We start from the raw sequence: 25,252 nt of genomic DNA, 5'->3' as shown, positions 1-25,252 counted from the left end.
CCTGCTTCTCGTCCCTCAGAAACACCACGCGCTTCCTTCTCGTTTGCCCGCGTACTCTTCCGCAGCACCTCGTCCCTCGGACACACCGAGCCCGTCGGCTCTCTCCCGTGCCGTCTTTCTCGCTAGCTGCGTTTTTTGCTCGACTTCTTGTGTTCCTAAGCTCCTGCACACTTAGACACAAGGTTAAAACACTACAGGACTTAACTAACTTGGTTGATCACATCAAAACAATCTTGGGGTTCCATAAATCTTCCGTATATAAAACACCAAGACAAGATTTCTAACATTTGTCTCTGCACTATTTGGATCATAATATCAATGTTTTAATGTTTAATGCATGTTTTATGGATAACGAATATGTTTCAATCACTGCGATGTTTTGACAATGTTCTACGAACTTTTTACTTGAACATTGAAAGGGGTTTAACTTAAGATTTACCTAACAGCTTATTGTTTTGACAAAATTACAATAATAAAGCACTATTTGTGCTTGGGCAAGTAGAAGTGTTTCGATAGACGCGTGAGTTCTTTGTTTTCAGAAATAAGCAATTCACATGCTCAAATGAAACATTGGAAGGCATTTTAGTGGAGTGTCCTTTGTGCAAATATGAAGGTTGGAACTCCCACTAGGAATAATTAAAACCTAAGGTTAAATGTGTTGGAAAATTAATTTTGAACCAATAAACTTTCAAAAATAATTTAAGTGGATTTCATCAGATAAATTTGGAAATTGATTGAAACAATCAATACATTTCGAATAGATAATTGTATTGAGGGTTATTACCCTACTTACTTTATGGCCAAGTTTTTTTTTTTTCTAATTTCTTTAACTTACACCATAAAATCCTAAGATATATATATATATATATAGGATGAGTCAATCTGGCATGGGTCAATGATCATGGTGGAGGTCAAAGTTAAAACGATCAACGTCAGGGTTCAAAGGCTCAATCGTGTCACCCGAGTGAGAGGGGGCTACATAGGCCGATCGGAGGAATCGCTGTCCAGTCAACCGTCAGGATGAAACAATGTCTGGTCAACCTGATTGACAGAAGAGCGGGTCGAGCAGGCCACCCGTTCGGCTCAGGGTATGCCATTGAATGTGTAATGAACCAATATAATAAAAGAGGAAAAGATAGATACTTAATAAGGAGAAGAAAAACAAAAGAGAACACTTCATCTATCATTGAATGCGGAGAAGCCAAGATAAAGATGTCTTCTGTCTGCAATTAATATAATTAAATAAGGACATATAAAGTGTTGGACCCCCAAGGTTGTTTTGGAGTGATCAACAAGTTAAGTTAGGTCCCGTGTTGTTCTAACCTTGTGTCTAAGTGTGCAAGAGCTTAGGAACACAGGTAGTCGAGCGGAAGACGTAGCTAGCGAGAAGGACGGCAGTCCAAGGGACGAGGTGCTGCGGAAGAGTACACCGGCGGACGAGAAGGAAGCGCATGGTGGTTCCGAGGGACGAAAGTCGGAGCGGAAGATTGCTCGGGGAGCAAGAGACGCAGCTAGCGAGAAGGACGACAAGCGGTGCGTCCGAGGGACGAAGACTGCAGATGAGTACGCCGGCGGACGAGAAGGGAACACGCGGCGATTCCGAGGGACGAGAAGCCGAAGGGAAGCCCTATTCCGGATGGCAGAGATCACCCAAGCGAGCGGAACCGGAGTTAAAGACCCGGACCGAGGCGAAAGAAGTCAACCGGAGTTGACTTAGGGTCCGGGGCGCCCGGAACTGTCTGGGGCACCCGGACCAGCCCAGGGCGCCCGGAGCAGTCCGGGGCGTCCTGAGCAGCCCGACGCGCTCGGAACCCTTCCGGGCACTCGGAACCCTTCCAGGCTCCCCGACCAAGGCTATAAATATAGCCTTGGTCCAGAAGCTTTCCAACGAACTCAGAAATTTACATTCCAAACACTTGTGCGCTTCTTTTCTAGTTTAGCTTCTGTCTTTTGTGCTTTCACTGCTGTAAGAGGCTTCTCCGCCTGAAGGAGATATTTTAGTGCACGTTTATTCCTTGGATTAACAACCTCCTTGGTTGTAACCAAGTAAATCCTTGTGCCTCGTTTTTTCTTTATGCTTTTAATTTATCGGCTTACCTTATATATACAAGTGTTAGCTTAAAGAGTTCGAGGAGGGTTTGTCTTTTTGTGTTTGCAGGATATCCAACCCCCTCCTAGCCAGCCGCAACGGTCCTACAAGTGGTATCAGAGCCGAGACGCCTCAGAAGAACTAACCGCCGTTTGAAGCAACAAAACGATGACCGGAGCTAGCGACTACCCACCTGCATTCGAGGGGGAATTTTCCATATGGAAACAAAAAAATGGAGGTATATCTTAATTCAAATTTTGGTATTTCTTTAATAATGAAATTTGGTTATGAAGAACCGAAGAACGCGTACGGAGAAGAAATCGATAAACGTCTCTGGACTCACAAGCAACGTGAGGAGTTTATGGCAAACGCACGAGCTAAATTTCACATTCTAACCGTAATACCAAAAGAAGATCTCGACAGAATCGGAGAATACAAGAACGTAAAAGAACTTTGGGAAAAGTTCTTGAAGATGTACGAAGAACCAGCTGAAACCGAATCCAACTCCTTGATGGACACCGAGCCGCCGACAGAACAGTCCGAGAATGAGGAAACTGCCGAGATAGTCGATCTCCATCCCGAGGACACAGAAAGCTCATCCCAGATGAGCATCAATGAAGGAGAAGAGATATTGGAAGAAAGCAACTCAACAGGGGGAGAATCAACCGCTGACAAGGTAAGTCAGGTATGGTCTTCACCTTCTGAGAAATTGAATAAATTTATTAAAAAATTGCCTGAAAATGAAAAGTTGATTGGATATTTTTGCAAGTAAAAAATCGAATCATTGAAAGAGTTTTTTAGTTTACCAATAACTTTGAAAGAATTCTGCAAATTAAAAATATTATTAAAAGAATTCTTCGAACTGTAAAATATTTCGATGAAAGATTCTTACGAATTACAAAATATTTTGATAAAAGAGTTTTGCAAGTTAGAAATTTTGTCGAAAGACTTTTGTAAATTGTAAAATATTTTTTCGAAAGAATTATGCAAATTAGAAATGTTGTCGAAAACTTTCTTCGAATATTTTTTCGAATTACAAATTACTTTCTCGAAAAAGTTTTACGAATTAGAAATTGAGTCATCGAAAAAAATTTTCGGATTAAGAAATCTGTTATTAATAGATTCCTGCAAATTAGAATTTTTGTTAAAAGATCGAATAAAATTTTTAGCATGTTTAATATTTGTTGTCTTAAATCTGAAAAATTGTGATTTAAGAAGTTATGATAAATTAAAATGAAAATTTAAAACTTTCTGATAAAATTATAAGAATTAAAAATTAAATAAATGCATAGAATTTTTTCTCTAAATATTCTCAAAAATTGTTTTAAATTTTTCTTGCATAAAATTTTCAGCTTAGAAAATTTTCTTGACTTAGATATTTTCCAGAAAATCAGTGAAATAGATTCTTATAAAATTTCTAAGTATCAACCCTTAGATTTTTCTTACAACCCTAATTTTTTAGGAGATCAAAGGGGGAGAAGAAAAAGTATAAGTCTAGGGGGAGGTAGAAAATTAAAAATTACAATTTTTTGAAATTTAATGTTTCTACCTTTTTGCACTAATTGCAAATTAAGTTAGTTTTATTTTACGTCTATTTTGACCCTAGCTTAACTTGGGTTGATCACATCAAAAAGGGGGAGATTGTTGGAACCCTAAGGTTGTTTTGGTGGGATCAACAAGTTAAGTTAGATCCTGTGTTGTTCTAACCTTGTGTCTAAGTGTACAGGAGCTTAGGAACACAAGTTGTCGAGCGGAAGATGCAGCTAGCGAGAAGGACGGCAGTCCGAGGGACGAGGTGCTGCGGAAGAGTACACCGACGGACGAGAAGGAAGTGCACGGTGGTTCCGAGGGACGAAAGCCGGAGCGGAAGATTGTTCGGGGAGCAAGAGACACAGCTAGCGAGAAGGACGACACGCGGTGCGTCCGAGGGACGAATACTGCGGATGAGTACACCGGCGGACGAGAAGGGAACACGCGGCGATTCCGAGGGACGAGAAGCCGGAGGGAAGCCCGCTCGAGAAGACCGGAAGTTGAATTCGGGTGAGCCTTATTCCGGATGGCAGAGATCACCCAAGCGAGCGGAACCGGAGTTGAAGACCTGGACTGAGGCGAAAGAAGTCAACCGGAGTTGACTTAGGGTCCGAGGCGCCCGGACTAGCCCAGGGCGCCCGGAGCAGTCCGGGGCGCCCTGAGCAGCCCGGGGCGCCCGGAACCCTTCTGGGCGCTCGGAACTTGAATTTTGACCAGAACGCGTCTAATGCATTCTGAACGTTGGGGGATAAAGTTTTATCCTCCCAGGGCGCCCGAAACCCTTCCAGGCGCCCCGACCAAGGCTATAAATATAGCCTTGGTCCAGAAGCTTTCCAACAAACTCAGAAATTTACATTCCAAACACTTGTGCGCTTCTTTTCTAGTTTAGCTTCTATCTTTTGTGCTTTCACTGCTGTAAGAGGCTTCTCCGCCTGAAGGAGATGTTTTAGTGCACGTTCATTCCTTGGATTAACAACCTCCTTGGTTGTAACCAAGTAAATCCTTGTGTCTCGCTTTTTCTTTATGCTTTTAATTTTTCCACTTACCTTATATATACAAGTGTTAGCTTAAAGAGTTCGAGGAGGGTTTGTCTTTTTGTGTTTGCAGGATATCCAACCCCCTCCTAGCCGGCCGCAACGGTCCTATATAAAGGGCCACTAAAACAGAAATAAAATAATATGATAGGAAGGAAGAAAGGTAAGATTGATCAAGATTCCTAGTGCATTCATTTTCTTTTCTTCTATTTCTAACTTGAACGTCGGAAGGTCAACGTCAAATATCCCTTCCCTGATTTGATTTTATTTTGCAAAAAGGAACGAGGTCTTCGTCCAGTCAGCAGAACTACCACCTCTCCGACTTTCCAACTTCATGCTTTCGAACAAGAATATATATATATCACACACAATGCACACAAGGTGAGCATCAGAAGATAAACAGGAAAAACAAAATTTAAATTTTAAAATATTTAATTTCCCAAAATCAATTTCAAATGAATGAGAAATTAATTATTAAAATGATCTCAAATGAAATTCATCATAGAAAAGAACATGAGATTCTCTCACATTGACAAAAAATATTACACTTTTCTTGTAATATATTTTATGTTGTTAGAATTTAATTCATTCAACCCAACCCATGCTTGTATTTTGCAAGGGCGGTGCGTAGCATCGATCGAGCACGTGTGCACGCACACACTCATTCGGTGCTTTAGGACACACTTTGTACTTCAGATGGGAAGGGACAGAATACTCTTTAAAATGAGGTTCAATCCGAGTCATTAATTTCAAAATAGATGAAGCAAATTATCCAAGTGAAGAGATAATGTGTTCCTTCAGATGGAATACGATCTGGATCATCCAATTCAAGCTGATCTAGATCGTCCAATTCAAGCCGGGCGGATCGGATCTTATTGAACCAAAAGACTCCTCCAACCCTTCACATAGTATAAATAAAGACCCCCTCTTTACAAATTCATTCATTCAAATCAAAATACAAACATAAACCTTTCATACTTGCATTCTAGAAAGTTCGAGAAGCATTTTCGATTCAAAATTCTTGTGATTTACAACTACTATCACAAGATAAAATTGTATCTTACAAGATGATTGTTGTACAAGAAAATTTTATTTCAAAAAGATAGTCACTCTGCCTAAACAATGCTATACCATCATTCTATCTGCGCTTCAATTACACCTTCAATTACACCACCTTTAGCAGCTCCAACAAAATGTACATGTCAAAGCAGACCCGTGATACCACTCTCTATTATACCTTTATAACCATCCTACATTTGAATAAGAGTTTTTATGTGACAAAGCGTTTGATTTTAACACAGGTAATGCCCTTGTTCCAAAGTAGACTCGTACCATGCTGAATTATTGCTGTACGTAGTTACGTTTGTATCTGTTTATGTTATAACACACATTCAGATTTGGTTAACACAAGAGGACGTATCTAACCCACAAATAGCAAGCAACATAGTTGCAAAAATTTGAATTGATAGATCGGCACATGCGAGCATATACCATGTGAAATCAAAGCTTGGAACTTGGTGACCAAAAGTTGACTTACATATCGTATAGAGTTTTGATAAGAATATTCAAATCAACCTTTCCCTACACAGATTTCAGCTGGCGATGCAAATTGGAATGTCGGTACGAGTCTGCTATTCATGACTCTTTTGAACGCCCACCCAGCGAGCATAATCAACCCACCTGCACAATGTAGAATTTGGCCATTAATTTATATGCTCCGACAAAAAAGACAGTTGCTCAATGTTTAAAAAACTGAATCAGGGCTGATGAACTAGATTGTCAGTCGGTTCCACTTCTAACGGTTTAAGTGAAAGCTCCACAAGTAGAATATACAATATTTTTCTTTTTCTGAGCAGGACCTCCAATGTTCCTGGTTCAGATGTTGGGACATTCAGAGCTACCTGCTTCAACCATTCGAACCATGGTTGAATCAGTCAGCTCAGTTCAATTTTTATGGCATTCCTCAAATGCCCGTATAAGAGGCACTTACAGAAGTGATCCCAAGAATGTATTTCCTGTGCGAACTGCAAAGCACAAGGCACTGAGTGCCAGTTTGTTGTTGTGTAGCAATGGCTCCAAAATACGCTGTTCTATGACACCCGCCAACACTTGGTACCTGATAAGAATATAAATTTAAAATTAATAAATCAACCCATCATAAGAAGAAAAAAAAAGAGCAGCCTGGTGCACGAAGCTCCCGCCATGCGAGGTCCCAGGAAAGAAACCATTGTACGCAGAATATAAATTTAAAATTAATAAATCAACCCATCATAAGAAGAAAAAAAAAGAGCAGCCTGGTGCACGAAGCTCCCGCCATGCGAGGTCCCAGGAAAGAAACCATTGTACGCAGCCTTACCCTGCTTTTTTGCAAGAGGCTGTTTCCAGGATTCGAACCCGTGACCTTTTTAATCACATGGCAACAACTTTACCGTTACGGTAAGGCTCCCCTTCCAACCCATCATAAGAAGTTCCAAAAAAATTCTCTTTTCAGTTAATCAACAGACCAATGGATTGCTTTAGTAGTAAATTTAGAATTACGACAAAACTGTTAAACTGTAAGATCAACATGATTTTACTGTGATTTTCTCTAAACAATCTTAGTCAATACTGCTACCAGTCAGCACATTGCCATGGAAGGCATCCATAGTAAATTGCAGATTGGAATGCCAATCATCGATCAAGCCTAATGTACATAACTGGTAGCAGTAAGAAGAATGCCTAGGCAATAACTAGCTAATAGAATTATTAGAGTTAACAATATAAATTAGTTCCTTTAAGTATCTCCCCTGCAAATGAAGGGAAAGTGTTAGCACAATAAATATATAAATTGGTCCCATTTTTAATAGCTCAAGAGTTTGAGAATAGTGATTAGCCCACCAATTTCAACTAGTTTATCACACAACTTGCATGTGAAACAATGAATCTATTAGCATAAGTTTTATAAATCTGAGGCTTAACGGAGTGCTATAAGCATCAATCATTGAAAGGCCAATAGTAGATGCAAACATTGAGAGGAAGAAAGAACCTGATAGAAGTTTATGCTTCCACATATAAAATAATTAATAGAAGATTGGAAGTTGAAAATGAAATTAGAGAGGCCATTATCTATTGAGGTAAAACTAATTAAAATAAATATATAAATTGGTCAAACTCTAGCAACTTGAGCTTTGAGAATAGTGGTTCATCAACTAACTTTAATAGTTTGTTTGCTACACAACTTGCATGTGGAACAATCAATCCATTAGTATAAGTTTTGTAAATTTGTGGCACATAATGGAGTAGTATAAGCATCCATCATTCATCTAAAGGTAAATAGTAGATGCAACCACCGAGGTCACTAGTTGCAATAATCTCAAGAAAGAAGTTGTTAGGTAATATTTATGTTTCACCATCAGAAGAAGCAGTAGCAACAGAAGCTACAGCAGCGACAGCTCAATCTGATCCTTCCAATAGCAACGAGTAGTGGAAGGGGTGACTCACATGTGCTCAACAGTAGGGTGCTCGGGTTGATGGTGAGAGGGCAGAATTGCGGGTGGTTGCTGGAGGTGGGTTTGGAGGTTGCAGGCAGCAGGGAAGGCTGGCAACAGATAGGCAGGTGATGCAACAGTGCACGATGTGACAACCTTTGCCTGCAAGGAGGGTAGCTGCACGATGTGCTGGTCAATGCTGCCAGCAAGGAGAAGATGGAAATACGCTGCTGGCTAGAGTATGTTGGTCAGATAAGAAGTGGACAGTTTCATGAGCAGATCTCGGGGGTGTGAAAATGTGGAGGTGGCTAATAAGTGCTTCATGGATGGTGCTTCTCTTCAAGCAGTTGTGCCGAAGAGACGGGTTTTGTGGTGGTGACTGCAACGACGCCAGAAGGTGGTGTGTAAGATGTGAGTAAATCCTCAATGAGTTGTGCACTGCAGAGGACAGGTGGGTGCAGGTGGTGGTGGTGCAGACAATGCAAAACCATGGAAATATGAGAGTGTGGTTTGCGAGTGAGGTTGTCTCAGAGGGAGGAAAATGATTAGAGTTGTGTTCCAATTTGGGAAAGAGGATTTGTATCCAAGGAGATACCCATGAGATAGCCAAAGGATTAGATAAACAAAAAGGGAAGAGAAGGGATCACTCAGGATGGCAGTTGTGCAAGAAGCAATGGATATTGAAGAACCACGAGATCTTGATCAGACCGAATTAGGAATTCAGAGTCCGATACCAATTGTTGCAACATGGAAAATCATATCATAGAAAACTCAAACTCTCGACTCATCAACGAAAAAAAGATATACAGAAAATCATATCATAGAAAACTCAACCTCTTGTGTGTGTGTGTGTGTGTGTGTGTGTGTGAGAGAGAGAGAGAGAGAGAGAGATGATGAATACAAGGAATCCAAACCCTATTTATAAATCATCAATAAGACAAATTGATTGTAAAATACTGATCTAGCTTATCCCTAAATAATATATAATAAACTTTTTACTAATTTAAACTTCTTCAAAATTTAAAATAACTCTTAAAATTAGAGAAAATTGCAAATATTTAAAAATCAACTTTCAAATGGAATCCTAAATTTATCCCTAGTATAGAAAGAAAGAGAGTATTACAAATAGCCACCTTACTCATTGTATATTTACACAACTCTATAGCCCCTTATTCCTTGTATATTTGCACAACTTTATAACATTCCATTTTTGTTGGTTTGAATATACTATAGAAACCCAACATGGTACAAATATATTCAACTATAGACTCTCTTAACAATTTGGTATGTCAACTAATCATTAAAACTAACAAAAAATGTAATGATTTATTAGATTGCACTTTTTCTATAATAATGTGATAATAAATTTGTATATGCTTTGTTCTATTGTGTACATGGAACAGGAGGCTATATCTATTGCAACTGGATTGTAAAACTTCATTGGCTTTGCAGGGACGTATCTTGGCTCAGTTATCAGATGCTTAACCCAGATGGGCTCACATGTTGCTAAGGTTTTGTCTATATTCTACCTCTGCTCTTGATTTTTGGATAAATAAAAATATATTAAATCCAAAAAAAGGGGGTAGAACTAGGATTAGGCAAGCCCAATCACCATCATCTGTCATTCCACAGCCTAAGGAGCTACTTATGTCTGACACCACGTCAAATCAGAGTATTCTCTCAATTATCGGTATACATGAGTTTGCACAATCTTGAAGATCTTCTCAATATCTATCTCTCTCCAAAGAAACTATTATTCCTCTCTCGCCAAACATAGTAAATCATGGAAGAAAAGACCAGGTGAGAGACCTTTGTTAACACCTTACTCGCTCAATAGTATTGCCCGAAACATCTCTTGTTGCATATGAAGTCAGTCTCTGATCCTTCCCCATAACTTCGTAATAGGGGGTACCCAAAAAAAAAAGATACCCCTATGACTCTAGCACCTAATAGCAGAAGGTGCATTGATGATCTTGCAAATACTCCTATCTATCTCTAGAGGGGAGACATTGTTGCGCCAACATCCAGAATGTAATTGCATGACTCGGCTGAATATATGCCTTCTACACTATCCGGACCCATGGCTTTTTAGGACTAGGTTGTCTGAAAAAGTCATAAGCCTGAGCCACTCCATCATCCCGGGCAAACCAATCTGTCAACATCTGTTTAGAAACCTTTAGTGTCCCAACAGCCAATAGGATACGATCTAGTATCCGACTAAACCAAATATTAGGGTGCTTTCTTGTGACCATCAGAGTGGTGATAATTGTGGCAAGTGGATCTGGTGCTGGTACATCACTACAAAATGCTGCAATATTTTAGTCACTTCTTATGATATTTTCATTTCTATTTCAAGCTGTGGACATTTTTTTGAAGGAGATTATATTCCTGGATGCTGCTAAGAAATTGAAGGGAGGTTCTGTTGACCTTGTTGCTGTAAATTCTTTTGGATCTGCCTTTCAGGTCATGTTTATATGCCTTTTGATGCCATTTATGTTGAAGCTATGAGGCATTCCATTTGATCAGTTGTCATTATATATTGGAGATGGAATGGCCTGCTTTCTAAATTATGGGTTGAAATGTCGTTTCGTGCTGCCCGACACGAATGGTTTTTACCATTCCGCCGGGCGGCCGAAACCGGTACAGGAGGCGTCCCCGTCTCGACGGCGCCGGAGGAGACGCGGGATGCCTTCGGCGACGTCCCGCGACGCCTTTTGCGGCGCCGAAGGCATCGCTGAAAGCGTCCGGCGACCCTACTGTGTCGCCAGATGCTTCCGGCGACCCTTCCGGTGTCGTCATACGCGTCCGGACGCCCCCCCGCGAGGATCGTGGGTGATGATCGCGAGCGATCTCGTGAACGCGAGTTTTTTCTTTTTCAATAATTAATTATTTTATTTAATTAATTTAAACAATTCCTAAGGAGGACGTGTGATATTTCGAAGAGGTTTTGATAAACCCTAATTAAATTATCCTAACAAAATATATAAAAAATATATTTAAAATTAAAATAAATTTAATAAATTTTATTAATTAATATTCTGAAAAAAATAATATTTTAAATTTCATTTAAAAATTTTAAAAATATAACAATTCTTATTTATATTCTAATATATTTTTTATTATTTTAAATTTCATTTAAATTTTTAATTTTTTTTTAAAATTCAAAAAAATAAAAAAATTCTAATAAATTATATTTATATTCTGATATTTTTTATTATTTTAAATTTTTTTACTTAATATTTTTTACCATTTAAAATATATATTATTTAATTAATAATTAATTAAATGAATAAATAGTTAGTTTATATAATTATTATTATATATAAAGTAATATCTTGTATTAATTTATATACTTATTATTATTAGTTCCATTTTAATTTGAATTATTGATATATTAATTCTATTTAAATAAAACCATTTTTAATTATTTTTTCTAACAATATTAAATTATTCAATAATTGAGAATTTATAATAAATCAATATACAACTTATTTTTATATACACTATAAATATATTTATCTTATAATTACTATATATAAATAAAAAAAATACTGAAACTGTATCGGCATGACACGATACGATACCGAAACCGTATCATTCTGGTCTGAGACCGAAACCTCGGACCGGGTCGAAATTTTAAACCTTGTTCTAAATATTGGATCATTATCAGGAGGCTGACATAATAGTACACCATGAAATTAAATTGCAGCAACATCTAAACTAATGATTGTAACGTCGATGACATGTGTGCTGGTTAAAGCATTATGCATTGTACTATTTTCTGCTCATTTTAGCAAACAATGAGTCAGGATAGAATTCAGATACTCGGGTGCATCACTTCTACCTATATTGTTTGTAATTGTTAATATGCCATTTAACATATCCATGCTACATCTTCTAAAGAAATTTTCAACAGCAGTCTCTTGCCTTGCATCCACTTTCTCAGGTACTTATATCTCTCCAAGACACTTACGGGTTGTCCTACAGTCTTAGGATCGAGCTTAGAAATCTCTATAATAATTAGGATTACTTCCTCAACACCCTTTATAACATTTTCATGTAATCCATATATTAACATTTTCATACTAATCCATATACTAACACCCTTTGATTTATTAATCCTAGACTTGCATGCTTATTTCTTTAGATTACTTCAAGAAATTTTCAGATACTTAGATCTCTCACAGATTTAAGCAGGTCTCGAGATCGACTTCATTCACCCACATTAAGGGGTCGACTTGGTCATTCTCTCCCAGACTTTAGCAAGCCTCAGGATTGAGGTTCCCTCCCCCACTAAGGGGTCGACTGGGCCATCCTCTCCCAGACTTAGCAGGTCTTCAGATTGAGCTTCACTCCCCTGCATTAAGGGATCGATTCGGCCATCCACTTCCAGATTTTTAAACCTCTCAAGATTGAGCTTCTCTCCCCCACGGAATGGTTAACTCAGTCATAACTTTGCCAGGCTACGGGATTGAGCTTTTCTCCCCTACTAACGGGTCAACTCAGTCATCCTCTTCTAGACTTTGGCAGGTTTGGGGAAGGGATTAAGCTTCTCTCCCTGCCAAGGGATCAACCCAGTCATCCTCTCCCAGACTTAGACGGGTCTCAGGATCGAGTTTCTTTTCCCCATATAAGGTCGACTCCGCCTGTCAAATGCCGAAAATAGGCGAATATTAATAAGGAAATTTTCCGGACTTTTTGGATATTTTTCGGGAATTTTTCGGAGCTCGTACGGACAAGTTAACAGGGATAAAACAGGGTCTAGAAAAGTTTAATTTCTTTTCCTTTACTTTTCATTTCTTTTATTTTTGTTTTTCTTCTTTTCCTTCGTTTTTATTCCCTCACTGCGTGCCTTTCCTCCCGAGCCTCACTCGGCGTCGACACCATCTACTCCTCCGAGCCCTAACTGCCGGCCGCGGCGGTTTTCCTCCCTTCCTCGTGCTTAAGCGGAGAAGCCGACGCCTCCTCTGCCCGATTTCTTCTGTTGATCCCCCATTTCTTCCTCTATTCCGACCGAGCAGAGCCGCTCCTTCTCTGCCCTGGTGCCGGCGCCACCGCCGACCACCCTGTGCCTAGCGTCGATCACCCTGCAGCGCCTTTCTTCCTCTGCCCGATGCCGATGCTGTGAGAGCCATCACCGACTGACCCTCTGTGCCGGCACTAGAGCCCCAGTGCCGTCGCCGTGCCCTAGCGAGCCCGACGCCACTCCTTTGCCACTGCCGCTACACACTTTGCCCCAGTGCCGAACCGACCCTTTCTTCTGCCCTAGCCGAACCTCACATTGGGCATGAGTTGCTGCCTGGATTCTACCGAGCTTTGGCTTTAGGGTAAGCTGTTGGTTTAGAACTGTGGAGGTAAGGTTAGGGTTTAATTCACAAAGGTGGATGTATTGACTACAAATTTTGGGTGTTTGATGTGTAGGTCAGTGGCTCACTCTAGCTACGACCATAATTCCGGCAGCAGGTGCTCCATCGACAAATTAACGACGAAGTATACGAATTTGGGTGAGTTTGGATTGAGGTAAATGCATTGTTGCGCGTATAATTGATTTAGGTTTGAATTATTAATCTAATGGGTTGATTAGGGATTAGATAATTAACCCTAATTAACCGTTGGATTTAATTAAGGTAGGTTGAGGATATATGACTAGGGTTTTACCCTAAATTAGTCCTAGGGATTTTATTTAGCTGTTCTTATGAAGTTAGCTAAATAAAATATTTATATATTGGTGACACAGGACTGTGACTCGAGACGAGTATCTCGACGTCGTGTTTGGACCAGCTTGAACTTTTCGATTGGAGGCGGGTACTTTTGACTTTTATGTCTTTGATATGCATAGTAGTGAATTTAACAAGTAGCAATAATTATGTTCTCTTATTTGTTTCAGTTAATCACTACCCGATACTTGTTACATGATTGGTTGATTGCTTGTTTTGCATCTCATGTATTCCTTACCTGTTGATACATGCTTATAGGGGTAGTGATATACCATGCTTCACCATGTTCAGTACCTTTGATTTGATTCGTTGACCTATGGTGCACTTTTATATATATATGGATTAGCTCAGGATATTTTGTGATTAGTGCCATGCACCATTTGCATGATTGCATGCTGTGCGATAGTCCGCTCCATTATTGTTGAGCACATCGCCAGTTACATGGATCTGCACACACCACCACTCATGGGTTAGTGGTCGATTCAGGCAGTGTGTGTTGCAACAGGGACTTTGTTTGGCTCCGTTGGTCCACTCATGGGTAGCGTGATCGTGTTAGCCGGCGAGATTCCTCCCGTCGTCGATATCGAGTTGAGGCATTCGCTCCCCGTTTATGATTTGGGGTAAGAGGATAGGTGTACTCGACAGAGATCCGTCCTCTCGGTCACTCATCGGGAGTAGTAATGACCAGTGCACGGTTGTCAGCCCACCCCTCGGTCTCACTATTATGTGGAGATGATCGTTGGCGTCGGTGACCGGAGCCACATCATTGGCATCATATGTATGATGCATTTATTGCTTGTGTTTGTACTTGCTGCATTTATATGCTGTATATTGTTTAGACGCCTATGTTTGACATGCATACAGGATTTCTATGCCACTCGGACTATTTGTCCTTATACCCAGGTCCTGGTTAGTACAGTTTTTCTCCTGTTTACTTCAGTTGCATTTCATCCTTTTATATCAGGAGACTGTACGCATGGTTAGTGCTAGATGTTAATTCCCTACTTTGCATATCAGTTGTACCTGCTGAGTGTTGGACTCACCCCGCCTCCATTGTTGTTATTTTTCAGATTGATGCTGTCAGGAGAGAGTTCTAGTTGCTAGTCCCTGCAGACCTCGAGGATATTATTGGTCTTTTGGTTTTCTTATATAGACTATGCTAAATTTATTTTGTTTGATGGTATGGATTTTGTGATGTCGATGGATTTGGTTTGGTTTTGCTTTTACTACATGCCTGCCTAGACGGCATAAGAGGTAAATTGATCTTATCGTCGGATTTGTGTTTTATGAGTGTAGTTGAGTAGGGTGGATTTTAAGTTTTCTTATCATTGCTTATTAAACTGCGTGGAATATCTGTGTGTTGTATTTTATTTCTGTTATTATTCCAGCCGCATGTGGCTGAGGTATATGGAGATGTAGAAAGTTTCAGATTGTCCGCCGTACAGGGGAGATGCTGCCGAAATTTCTTCGGACAGGGACTCCTCCGGGGCGTGACAATTTAGTGGTATCAGAGCGCAAGTTTTACGATCTTTGTTTTCGTATTTTGGGACATTTGGGATAACCTTATACCAATTTATTGGTATCAAAGCGCCAAGGTTTGGCGATACTTGTTTGATTTTCGTGTTACGGATTTTCGAGATTTGGCTGATACCAATTTATTGGTATCGGAGTGGGTTATGATACCTGCTTTTGGTATTCTGGATATTTTTGTGTTAGCCCAGGTTTGCGAGTCAAATTGGGTATTTGTTTCGGATTTATATGGATTTCCGGTGATTTTCATGTTCGGAATTTTGAGGTTAGAAGTTGGGGACTGGACAGCGATGGAACATCTCCGGACGGCATATAGGTATGATGTTTAATTTTATAGTTTGTGACATGTATTAGCATTCTTTATTTAGTACCTGTCTGGTTGTTGTAACACATATTACATGTGATGGGTTAGCCATTGAGCATGGTTGACCTTAATAGAGATCAAGGATTATAGTCTCTGGTGATTTTTCATATCATACCATCAGTAGTTTTAGCTTCTGTTACCACTAGTAGGAGAGGGAGGCACATACCAGCCTCTGTTATTGTTAGTTGGCTAATGGATGATACCTACATATTCCTGTTGACTTAGCCAGTAGAGTTTTTATACTCATATCTTTTGGATATTAGGGTATCCGATACGATGAAAATTGGTCATTTGGGGAGTTATCATGTTTGATCATTGTTGAGAATGATTTGAGGTTGAGGAATATTGTGAGATCAGATATTGTGATGTGTTGATTTCTAATGATTTATGAGAGTAAATGTTATGTGGTTGTCTGATGATCTATTACTAGATATTTGTTTTGATGATCTATTAGTGGATAATTATTTTGACGATCTATTATTTGAGTTGTCGTTGATGGTGACATAGTGAGTGTCATGTATGATATTCACAGGTTTGATGATTATAGTTGGTGATCAGATATAGATCGGGTGCTAGAGAGTTTACGGTTGAGTGTGCCTATGAATTTTAATAAATCTGGTTAGTTGTGGTTAGTTAACAGGATGATAAAATTGATATTTGCTTCCTCTGATATTGGACTATGTGGATAAATAATGATTTGATGTTTTGAATGTTAACTTGCTCTCATGGGGAGTAGAGATTTATTCCTCTGATATTATGTGGGCTGATATTTTTGAGGATAAAAATGAGAGTGTCTTGATGATCTTGAATTCTGACTTTTTCATTTGGGTCGTACACATTTATACATATGATATTATGTGGGCTAGCATTTTCTAGTTTGAGTTGATGTAATTTGTGTTGAATTGACCCATGAACTGATTTAGTTATTTGACAATTTATTTGGGGGTCAAGTTGTTACTTGCTCTAGTGTTTATAAAGATGGATCCCTTCGGATAGTTCTATATGGATTATGGATCAATGAACTAGTAGGATTTTTGTTGTGCTGCCTTTGGTTGTCATAGTTGAAAATTTTTCTGGGTCTGCTGAGTGGATACATGTATGGAACATGATATCCGGTTGATTATGATTGGATTGGTTTGTGAATCCTGGCAAAATTTTTGATCATATAACTCCATATGAATGATTAGTAATGATTTCAGATATTGAGGATATAAATTTGATTGAAGTGTTAAATGTAATCAATTTTTCATCAATGTCAAGGCTAGATGAAAATGGTTGAGTATTGTGTCGGTTTTGGATAACATAAAAGGTAAAATAGGGAATGTCAGGTCGATTGAATTAAATATGCTGATTAGGTATATCTATGTGGTGTATACTTGTCCAGTTATGATTATTGTGGATGTCTAGTAGATTATACCCTAGTGGTTAGGCATAAGTGTCTGATTGTTTATTTGGAGGTATCTTATCGATTTAATATGAGTTCTGATATGTGCAGATGTGTTCGGTGTAATATTCGAGGTGTTTTATTGATTATATTTGATTTGTGAATACACTTGTCTATTAGGCTTTGTTGGAAGTATTACGTTGATTATACTCTTGGCATAGGTGTATATATGTGAGGTTGTTTGAGGTGTATTATCGATTATACCTATGTTGATATATATTGCAGGTTGAGGTATTATTGGAGGTATCACCTTGATTTATCATGTCTTGTGTGTTTGGTGTGTCGTATTGGAGGATTATGTCGATCGTACATATGTTTATGAAGTGTGGTATTATATTGTTGGTTACTTGACTTATATTGAATGCGAGAATGTGGAGTGTTTGCATTATGTCGTTTATTGGATTACCACTGTCGACCCATTTCTTATCGATGGGTGACACTACGATATTGATAGATTTGACGATGAGTTTGATTTGCTTCTTTGATTGTTATATCTTTGGCTGCCCACATTGATATGTGGTTGAGTGATCTCGTGCGGCCTCTGGTTGGATAGTTAGGTGCCTTGAAACTTATGGATCGTTTGTGGTGGGCGGACTACATGTGTTATTAGTTTGTGATAGAGCTTTGCTCTTACATATTTGGATTGTTGTGGTGGGCGTTGCTCCGTATTCTGGATTGTTTGTGGTAGAGTGTTGCTCCCATATATGTGGTGTTGCTCACACTAGTGGATCTATTCTTTGGTGATTTATATTGTTGGTGATTATATTTCAGACTTATTGTCGGGATCTTATGGTTAGAAATGTCCGTGATACATTATGTGTCATGATTTTACCATTAGGGTTTGGGAAGCCTTAGATGTTTTCGGAGACTTGATGATTTTGGTATTCCCGGGATGTTTGGATCGGTTTCCATTGTCTTTTACGCGATGTTGTGATCTATTGGATCCGCGGTGAGTCACGCACATCGTCTTTGCATAGTTCTAGAGATGTTTCGATGGAAGCGTCTAGATGTGAAGATGAGTGCGTATTTTGGTTATCTTACGTGAGATGTTTGAGACACATGGTCACGGTGGGAGTATACCGTGGTTCCATGGAGATCGAGGTTATTCTTGGGAGTAGGCGGTCTATAGAAAGCTCATGACTTCCTTTGTTTGGCTCGATATTTCCGAAGATCGTTGAGGTTTCTGGATTGCTATACTACGCTGACGGGGCGTGAAGTGGAGGATGGCAAGAACCGACAGGAGATGAGCGGAGACTAATGTCGGCTCGATTTTTTTACCTTGGGAGGGCATGTCCTCTGCAAGCCATCTATTGATTTGGCGTTGTTGCGATGTAGTGCTTCTTGGTTGAAGACATGAAAACTACTGTCGTGATGGAGGCCCGTTATTTTGCCATAAAGATTTGGCGTAATTTATATTCACATTGAGATTCTCATCAAATATCTAGTTATAGAAGAATTTAATCTCCAAAGCGGAGGAGATGGATGAAGTTCTGAAGGATTATGATTGTACATTAGCTATTTCTTGCAATTTTACTTTTTTTATTATTTCTTATTTTCCTCTGTAGAGATTGTTGCTGTGCCACTCCTCCAGAGCCCTGGCCCAGACCTAACGTGTGGCGTTTTCCTCCCTCCCTCGTGCTTGGAGGCGCTCCTCTGCTTGGTGTATTGATCCCCGTTTCTTCCTCTATTAGGCCAAGCGAGCCGCTCCTTCTGCCTTACAGTCTTGGCGCCACCGTCGGCCACCCGTGCCCTAGAGCACCTGCCTTCCTTTCTCCTCCTTGATCGAGTCTTGAGGCCACCGTCAGGCCGACTCTGTCTGGCACCCAGGCCCCAGTCAGGTCGCGTGCCTGAGCCGCCACTCCTTTGCACTTTGCCCCAGTCTTAGGAACCGACCCTTTCTTCGCCTAAGCGAGCCTCGCGTTGGCGTGAGTTGCCCTGGATTCTCTGAGCTTTGGCTTTAGGGTAGTGTTGGTTTAGAGCTGGAGTAAGGTTAGGGTTTAATTCACAGAGGTGGATGTATTGACTCTAAATTTTGGGTGTTGATGTGTAGGTGCAGGTGCTCCATTGACAAATTAACGTCGAAGTATACGAATTTAGGTGAGTTTGGATTGAGGTAAATGCATTGTTCGCGTATAATTGATTTAGGTTTGAATTATTAATCTAATGGGTTGATTAGGGATTAGATAATTAACCCTAATTAACCGTTGGATTTAATTAAGGTAGGTTGAGGATATATGACTAGGGTTTTACCCTAAATTAATCCTAGGGATTTTATTTAGTTGTTCTTATGAAGTTAGCTAAATAAAATATTTATATATTGGTGACACAGGACTGTGACTCGAGACGAGTATCTCGACGTCGTGTTTGGACCAGCTTGGACTTTTCGATTGGAGGCAGGTACTTTTGACTTTATGTCTTTGATTGCTTTTTTTGCATCTCATGTATTCCTTACCTGTTGATACATGCTTATAGGGGTAGTGATATACCATACTTCACCATGTTCAGAACCTAGGTTTTATACCTTGATTGTACCTTTGATTTGATTCGTTGACCTATGGTGCACTTTTATATATATATGGATTAGCTCGGGATATTTTGTGGTTAGTGCCATGCACCATTTGATGATTGCATGCTGTGCGATAATCCGCTCCATTATTGTTGAGCACATAGATCTGCATCACACCACCACTCATGGGTTGGTGGTCGATTCGAGTGATGTGTGTTGCGGCGAGGACTTTGTTTGGCTCAGTTGGTCCGCTTATGGGTAGCGTGATGCAGCGTGTTAGGCTGGATTCCTCCCGTCGTCGTGTCTGGGAGTTGAGGCATTCGCTCCCCATTTATGATTTGGGGTAGGAGGATAGGTGTACTCCAATGACATCGTCCACTCGATCGCTCATCGGGAGTAGTGGACGGAGTGTCTGATTGTCGTAGCCACCCTCGGCCTCGCTATTGTGTGTGAGATGATCGTGGCGTCGGGGGTGACCGGGGCCATGTTGATCATATCATGATCGTTGCATTTATTGTGTTTGTGCTTCTGCGTTTATATCTTTGTATATTGTTTGGGCCTTTATGTTTGACATCGACAAGATTTATGCCACTCGGATTTGTCCTTATACCACAGTTAAATCGATTTTCTCCTGTTTACTTGAGTTGCATTCATCCTTTTATATTAGGAGACTGTATGCATGGTTAGTGCTAGATGTTAATTCCCTACTTTGCATATTAGTTGTACCTGCTGAGTGTTAGACTCACCTTGCCTCTATTGTTGTTATTTTTCAGGTTGATGCTGTCAGGAGAGAGTTCCAGTTGCTAGTCCCTGCAGACCTCGAGGATATTATTGGTCTTTTGGTTTTCTTACATAGACTATGCTAAATTTGTTTTGTTTGATGGTATGGATATGGTATGGATTTTGTGATGTCGATGGATTTGGTTTGGTTTTGCTTTTACTACATGTCTGTCTAGACGGTAGAAGAGGTACATTGATCTTATCGTCGGATTTGTGTTTTATGAGTGTAGTTGAGTAGGGTGGATTTTGAGTTTTCTTATCATTGCTTATTAAACTGCGTGGAATGTCTGTGTGTTGTATTTTATTTCTGTTATTATTCCAGCCGCATGTGGCTGAGGTATATGGAGATGCAGAAAGTTTCAGATTGTCCGCCGTACAGGGGAGATGCTGCCGAAATTTCTTCGGACAAGGACTCCTCCGGGGCGTGACACCGCCTTCTTTTCACCTAGACAATTACAGACCGCGAACGACCTCGAGATCTACTTGGATATTCTCTCTCCTCTGTGGGTATTCATGAGTCACACAATTAAGCTTGTTATTCTCTCCATGATCCTTGGTCGCGAGATCAAGCTTATTATTCTTTCTTGACTTTGTCAATCTATCCGAGTCAAGGGATAAGTCTAGTCTTCTTATATTCTCTACTTGACTTCGCAAGTCTTCCGAGTCGAAAGATCAAGCCTAGTCATCTATTATTCTCTCCACGACTTCGTTGATCCATTCGTTGTCACTGGATCAAACTAGATTTTCTATTATTCTCTCCCCAACCTCACTAGTTTATCCGAGGCAAGGGGTCGAATTATGGATATTCTTTTTAATACACTCTCCCCAACTTCAACAGGATCGAATCAGCCTTCTTATATTCTCCTTGACTTTAAAGATTCACCCAAGTCATGAGATCAGTTTCCTTATATCATCTTCCGTGCCTTGGGCGTTCACTTAAAGTCTCAAGATCAAGTTGTTTCTCTTTAGCCCACAACTCTCAGTCGACTACTTTATACTAGTCAAGTTTGTTATATATTCACGCATTGCCATTTTCATATATTACCAAATCTACTTGAGTACAAGGCCCTTTGGAATCGAAGCCCATGGAGTGACAACCCAAGTACTCAACATCTCAAATACCCCCATCAGACCAATGACCCAACTCCCCATCAAAACCTCCTGAGTCACTCTTATAGCCCGACGGCCTGAGGGTTTGGGACAATAATCCCCTATAAATGTCAAAGTGAATGGCATAAATAGGGAAACTGGGTAATCAACCCTAGCCTTACTTTCTTCTCTCTTTCTTCATTATTATTTTATTTCTATCTTCCATGATGCCATGATTACTAAAGCATCAGAGGGGATTTGTTGAGATGACTTTCAGTGCCCTCCGATATGTGTTAATCCATGCAAGTCTAGCCACATCGTGAAAGGAAACTTTGTTGGTAATTTGTAGTGAGGCAGCATATTTTCGCTGCATCACTAATCAAAAAATGCATGAGTCTAACCAATCATTGAATTAAGATTGTCAAGTTTGACTAATGGTGTAGTGTCCAACTCTAATGGTCAAATATCAAAAATGTGTTATTCTACAGGAGCATAGTGATCATGATACATATTATATCTAGGGGAAGGTCATGGGTGAATTGAGATGAATGTTCTACTAACTCAGGAGTTTTACCTTTCGCCAACTTGTTGATTATATTAGCAACATATTCCCTAAATTGTTCTACTTCTTCCACTTCAGTTCATAAGGTCTTAAATTAGTCTTCAACTAACTCACATCAGTCATTTACTTTTTAGGCAGTGCGGATTTTCTTCATGGTCAACATGAAGGCAAATAAAGATGAATCAAATAAAAAAACTAAGGAAATAAAGATGATGAAACTAATGATTTATGAAAAAGTGGAAAATGTATAGAAATTATTTACTAGCTAAATTAAACAAAAGAATTTTTTAATGAGAAATGAAATTACATAGTTGTCAGCCTGTTGCAAAATTAACACCAGTTCTCCCCTCCTCGAGTAGGAATCCAAATGGAAGCGAGTCTTCTTTTTTTTCTCTTAAAATTAGTGTTTGCTACACTAACAATAGTTTAAAAAAAACAAACTAAACAAACGACTAATCTAGAATTTTCCAGACTATTGATTGGGCTAATTTACAAAATGCCTAATCAGATATGCTTAAACGTTCCAATCTGTGTTCTTTCCTTGTATCAGTATGCAGGACCCATCAAAAATTAATCAATGAGATTTGGATCTCTTCCTAGTGAACAGAACCATGTTACATTCTCTTCTTGCAAATGGGATCCGTGTTTCATGTCAGACCTAGTTTTCTTAATTCTTAATCTAACAAATGATGTGAAAGGGAGTGGTGTTATCGTTCACTTGGAAGGAGAAAATGATGATCGTTTGAGAGCTTGTGGTTGTGAAGAACTGGTACAAATGTGCAAACGACATTGCTAGGTGTCAGCCAGTGGTGGTGGTGAAACAAGAGAACCAACCACCAGTATAAAGCAGATGATGTTGGCTTTACAAGGATAGTAGCAGCAAGCGGTGAAGTTCATGGGCATCCAACAGAAGCAGACAATGGCAAGGTAGAGGACACAATTAGGGTGATTGAGGTTGCGGTGATCATGGCTGAGGTGGGCAACACGGTGTCTACCAGCCAACAAGTAGGATGGTTACGGGAATTCCAGCAACAGAGTGGAGACCTCCTTGTCGGTCCGGAGGTAGATCTTGCAACTACAGGAGAAAACAGCAACAGTCAGGTGGGTGGTGGCAGAAGCATTGGGGATCTGATTTGGACCAATAAACACCAAGTTCAAAGCAGGGTCATAGACGAAGATTGGAACCAAACTACAAATAGGAATTTACATCGGATGCAGGATTGCACAATTTGTGTTAGAAAAATAGGAACTTGCTTAGGAATGACTGAAAGTTTATTAAGTCAGAAATTCGACTCTGATACCAATTGACATACCATGGAAATATTAAACTCACTCAAAGGACAAGTGGGATATTATTATCTTGTGTCTATCACATAGATTCATCCCAAAGACTAGAAAATAATTACCCCTATTAATTTACTATCAATTCAAATTACAAAGTACTAAGAAAAAACGTAACAAAACAAATAGTAATGATCCTTCCAACTCAAAACTGGAATTTAAGCTCTAGCATAATATGTCGGAATCTAGAAAACATAGATATTATTCATTTCTGATAACCTGAAATTTTGTCATAATAAACTACAGGTTGAATTGAATAATAAAAAGGTGGTTAAAGTTAAGTTCAGATTTAAACCTAAGGTTGCTTGAAGTGGCCATGTAGACACCGTAGGCCACACTGGTTGATATTATGGGCACATCCTCTGCTTCAACTCCAAAATCCTTGCCAATTGCCTGCCTTGCCTTGATCAAACCATTGGTTATGCCTGTACCAATCTGTAAAAAGCTAGCATTCAGTCAACAAATTTTAAATTGAATTAACAACTTTCATTGAGCATCTCAAGCAAAGTAAAAAAGAAAAACAAGATTAGTTCTTACAGAAGCATCACTATTGGTTACTGGGCATCATGTACGTAGTCTATGATATATAAGTGCATGAGATTACCAAAATTTTGGTGATGTGGTTTCTTAGCAACTAGCTGAAAGGACTTATCCATAGTGTAACTCTAAACCACAAAAAGGTATGGTGGTTAACAAAATGAGCAATTTCAGTACTTAGTTACTTTCAAATATAAATATATACTTGTAGCAAAAGGTGATTATGCTCACCCAGGTACCCCTCATAGCCCGTCCCAGGTTACGTGAAGGGAGGTAAATCACGGATTAGCTTATAGCCAACCGCGAAGTGATTATAGGTTTCCATACAAGAGCAATAGATACATGGTTAGATAAATTTATGGCCTAATAGAGTTTCGAAGGATATTTAGAAGGTTCTAACATTTCAATTGACTTTTTTATATATAGAAAAAAACTAAACTTTAGGCAGGGGCAAAATGAAAAATTACTAAAACTACATTTTTGGTTTGCTTGTAGAGTTATCACCATCAAGTGTTCACATTATGTCTTTTGGTTTTGATAAATAAACTATAAGAATTTCCATTTCTATTTGTTTCCTATTTTTGGTTGGAAAAAACACTAATTGTTTTATTTGTTTCCTTCATATGAAATAGGAATTGACTAGCTAACTAAAGAAAAAGCTCCGCTATGTATGAGATGTATATTTTCATCAGCTTGTGTCAAATCTGTATTCATCTAAACTAAATGTTTACATAAGCAACAATGCATTTCTGTAGACTAAGAATTGTCAAAAGAAGATCAAAATATTTAACTATAACCTTTTAAACCTCTCAAGATTGAGCTTCTCTCCCCCACGAAATGGTTAACTCAGTCATGACTTTGCCAGGCCACGGGATTGAGCTTTTCTCCCCTACTAACGGGTCAACTCAGTCATCCTCTTCTAGACTTTGGCAGGTCTGGGGAAGGGATTAAGCTTCTCTCCCTGCCAAGGGATCAACCCAGTCATCCTCTCCCAGACTTAGACGGGTCTCAGGATCGAGTTTCTTTTCCCCATATAAGGTCGACCACCACAAATGCCGAAAATAGGCTAATATTAATAAGGAAATTTTCCGGACTTTTGGATATTTTTCGGGAATTTTTCGGAGCTCGTACGGACAAGTTAACAGGGATAAAACAGGGTCTAGAAAAGTTTAATTTCTTTTCCTTTACTTTTCATTTCTTTTATTTTTGTTTTTCTTCTTTTCCTTCGTTTTTATTCCCTCACTGCGTGCCTTTCCTCCCGA

At 39.4% G+C, this 25,252-nt stretch overlaps 1 long non-coding RNA gene across 4 annotated transcripts; it reads right to left on the bottom strand.

Moving 5' to 3' along the window:
- Positions 1-5,636: 5,636 nt before the first annotated feature.
- On the bottom strand, positions 5,637-23,884 carry LOC122021267. 4 transcript variants are annotated; one of them, XR_006122489.1, is made up of 5 exons: positions 23,749-23,884; positions 6,644-6,769; positions 6,191-6,333; positions 5,986-6,022; positions 5,637-5,903 (listed from the first exon to the last, which is right to left on the bottom strand). It is a non-coding gene; the product is annotated as an uncharacterized LOC122021267 (long non-coding RNA). The 4 variants fall into 4 exon arrangements; XR_006122490.1 differs by having other exon boundaries at positions 6,229-6,333; XR_006122487.1 differs by having other exon boundaries at positions 5,637-6,022.
- Between the last annotated feature and the right edge of the window lie 1,368 nt (positions 23,885-25,252).

The sequence above is a fragment of the Zingiber officinale genome, chromosome 9A, assembly GCF_018446385.1.
Source record: "Zingiber officinale cultivar Zhangliang chromosome 9A, Zo_v1.1, whole genome shotgun sequence".
Classification (NCBI taxonomy): Eukaryota; Viridiplantae; Streptophyta; class Magnoliopsida; order Zingiberales; family Zingiberaceae; genus Zingiber; species Zingiber officinale.
This window is presented reverse-complemented; position numbering and strand designations above follow the sequence as displayed.